The following is a 3,960-nucleotide window of genomic DNA, read 5'->3' as shown; positions in this document are numbered from 1 at the left end:
AACCTTTCCAGTTTAGGAGATTTTCACATTTTCTAGAAGGAGGCTCTTAGACAATAAATAGCCATTCCTGCATGAGCAGCAAATCAAAATATGTAAGATCTCGGCTCTAGATGAGCACTTATTCTTCTTCTTCTTCTTCCCATCGACACTTCCCTATACGATAGTGCAAACTGTTCGTCTCTAACCCTTCCAATTTGCTAGATTTTTATATTTTCTTGACGAAAGGAGGCATTTAGACATAACTAACCCCTCTGCTTCGACAATTTTCATGAATAGTCCTACGACATTTTCAGAAAACCCTTGGGCCTCGCAAAAATCGGAAAAAATTCCCCAAGACCAAAAATTCCCTCCTATGCGGTGGTGCAATCTGTACCTCTCTAACCCTTTCAGTTTCTGAAATCTTTACATTTTCTGTATTAAAGGAGGTTATTAAACAAAAATTCCTCCATGATCACCACGTCAAATTATGTACGATCCCACATTAATTTTTTGACAATTTTCATAGATGAACATGGATATTTTCGAAAAATCTTTGGGAAAAAGTAATATAGAAATCCCTTGTGCGGTACTGAAAACTGTTTCTCTCTAATCCTTCCAGTTTCAGAGATTTTTACATTTTCTTGACGAAAGGAGGCTCTTAAAATTAATCATTACCGATACCGCATGATCAGCAAGTCATATGTAAGATCCCGACTGGACACTTTTTTGGCAATTTTCGTGAAAACTTTTGCATCTCGGAAAAAATCTGAAAAAATTCTATAGAAACCGTCTCCGATACGATGGTGCAATCTGTTCCAGCATAATTTTTTCTATTCCGAGATTTTTATAATGTTCTGATTGGCATCAGCGTTCTGGACAAAACAATAACTTAAATTTTGCCATGACAACGTTTAACATAAACTACTTTATTGAAAATCAAATCTTTATTAAAATAACTTAGCGATACAATTCAATTATAAACAGTAAGGCAGTCATAAATTAAAACCCAAAACATCTTTTATTATTCAGCTGGCTGAGGTTGGCAAGGATTGCCGATGATTTGATCGGCGATGCGACTAGCTTCACGAAGTCCACTTAGAAAAGCCCCGTGAACTGTGGCCGGGTAGTTTCTTATCGTGTGTTCTCCAGCAAAAAATACTCTGGCTGGCCCAGAGGTCACTGAAACTCCTTGTGGGTTCGGTGGTATGACTGGAGAAGCTAGAAGGTCGTAATCGCTGCCGGAACTACCAACGGCCACAAAACTATAGGAGCCCCGAGACCAGGGATCTGCTCTCCAACGCGTCACCACTGTTTCTTTCGGTTGGGGAACACCTGACTGGCCGAAAATACCGCGCAAAACTGCAATGCATCTGCAAAGAAGTAAACAAACATCAGTTATTGAAAAATTATATTTCGGTATATTTGTCAAATTTAAAAATTATTACGAGGGAAAATTATTATATTTCAGTGCCAAAATAGTAAAAAGAGTCGAGTCATAAATTAATCAAATCACAATTTTTTTATCTTTTAATGTACGAAATAATTTTGTATATTCTCTGCATGAAAATTTGTGGCGTTCAATCGGCATAGTGTTCCGATAACATATTAAGCTTAGGCGCAAGCACTTCGAGCCTTCTTTTGCTACAAGTCTCTACCTGGATCTTTATTTATCATGTACTGAAAACGAGACAACCGAAATTTTTATATGTTTGTATCTTTCACATGTTCTCTGACAGTACATTGACTAAAAACAGCACCAAAATGGTGTTGTTGTATAGAACATCCACAAGCTTATGGATAGACCAAATGATCTATAGGCATTCTTATAACCGCATTATGAAATAATTCGAATGTGTATGAATGTATGCTTTTCTAAGTTTAGTTGTCTTCTTCATTGGACGTACTTCTGACTGCTAAAGTATATCTGGTCTGTTTTCATTGGTAGCAAATATTAACTCATAAATCATCATACCTTCCAACAATAACGTCATCGGTAACGTTCTCCATTATAGCCGCAGCCTCACCAGCTACCAAAGCCAGCAATACTGGTGCCTTATACAGGTTCCAGAACAAGAAGAGTTCGCCTCTGCTGGCGGTGGTGCTTCCTACGTGCCCGAATAAGTTAGCTTGAGGATTCCAGAAAATCCTTTCGAAACACAGGACGACCTTGTTTAGGTTGCCGAAACCTAACCGTTGAATGGCGGAGGTTTTCCAATCAGGTAGAGGTGGAGAAAACTGGACCGTATTCAGTTGACTACTGGAAGGCGCGGCACACAGCTTCAGGACGCCCAAGGGTAGAGTGCACAGCACGACGTCAGCTAGAGAAGAAACCCTCGTTAGTGGTTGTTTCGGTAAATTGACTAGATACATGAAAAATATTTTAGATTTAACGCAAGGAGCTTCAACGACAAGCAAACGTGAAATCACTGCGCAAGTTCAAGGAAGCCAGACGAACTTATCATAATCTTTTGCGACATAATTTTCCTAGCTTGCTAAAATATGCACCTTTTATTATGGTTATTGCAAAATAGGTTCTAGGTTGAGATGTACTAAAAAATAATTCACACAGAATATGTGAGTATGAAATCTTTCAATCATGTGGATAAAATTAACATACAAGTGAGAATCAGAAGGATTTTTGCACCCATAATATTTTAAAAGACATGAATAATGTATCTTTTTTACCGGTGGCATCAATTGTTGATGTAATCCGAAAATTGATCTTTTCAGTGAAGTACCAGGTTTAGTATTACTTATTTGGATATGTCCCTTTCTTGCGATTACAACAATATATATATAGTATTCGATTCGATGGGTCTATCTCTAATTGTAAGAGAGATATATCCAAAAAAACGTGTCATAAACAGATGTTAAAAAAATATGATTGTTAGTTGCTATGTAACCAAGTCGTTTCTGAGGGTTGCTTTCGCTGTACAGCAAAATAAAACGCTCTCTCAACGGTAAAAATAAAATATTTTACTGAAAACTAAGTTGTATAGAAAAAGACGTGTTGACGGTGAGTGTTCGTTGGAGAGTCCCTGTGTGTGGAGTCGGTCGTAGATATGTGAGTACGCATCTGGTCGCCAGTCCGCCGTACACCCTTCCTGGAACGCTGGTGCGTCCAGCGGCGTAATGCTGGTGCTCTAGACGTAATGCTTAAAAATAGGTCACTTGCGAACATGTGTACCCACATTTCTAATCATATTCTTTCTTCGTTTAATTTCATAAACCATTCAAGATATCTATTTTAACAAGCGTAAATGTTTTTAAAGGTCTCGTATTTTTACTTATTTTAAAGGTACAAATTCAAAATTTAATCCAAAAATTCCAACAAATGAAACTAAACAATGTTCTTCGATACCAAAAATCTACCTATGCAAAAGATATACGAGTATAAACTTGTAGACAAATTATGATATTGCACGAGAGAGCTGTTCTATGGGTTCCCTTGATTTTACTCAATAAAGTATCAATTTCTGTCAACACCCGATTGAGTGAAATTTTCTCTCTATTCGTATGAGTACAACTGAGTGAAACCATTGCAGCAGGAATGAGTGAGTTTTACTCAAATCCGAATAACTGCTAACTATCAATTGAGCGACTTTTTGGCTCTATTCTGAGTATATAAAACCAATTTAGAGTTGACTTTTTCTCTAATATGAATTAAGTAACTATTATTGAGTATTTTTTTACTCAGACTTGGTTTTTAACTAACTAAATATTGAGTGCAGAAATAAATCATTCATAAATGATTAATTAGGATATAGGTACACTGTTGAAATTAATTCACTTCGCGGGGGCTACTCCTGTCCTGGTTGAGCCCCGCCAGCTGAGACTCGCCGCCACCGGCTAAGGCCTGGCCATCACGCTCTTCTGGAGCATCTAACGGGCCCCTATCAACTGTGGTCAAGGTTTACAGTACCAATATGTAAGTGGTGCCATCTTCACAGCGCCATTCAAGTTACTCGAAATTAATATACA

At 37.7% G+C, this 3,960-nt stretch overlaps 1 pseudogene; it reads right to left on the bottom strand.

The window, feature by feature from the left end:
• Positions 1-935: 935 nt before the first annotated feature.
• LOC108905801 lies at positions 936-2,349 on the bottom strand (annotated as a pseudogene).
• Between the last annotated feature and the right edge of the window lie 1,611 nt (positions 2,350-3,960).

The sequence above is a fragment of the Anoplophora glabripennis genome, unplaced genomic scaffold (assembly GCF_000390285.2).
Source record: "Anoplophora glabripennis isolate ALB-LARVAE unplaced genomic scaffold, Agla_2.0 scaffold148, whole genome shotgun sequence".
Lineage (NCBI taxonomy): Eukaryota > Metazoa > Arthropoda > Insecta > Coleoptera > Cerambycidae > Anoplophora > Anoplophora glabripennis.
This window is presented reverse-complemented; position numbering and strand designations above follow the sequence as displayed.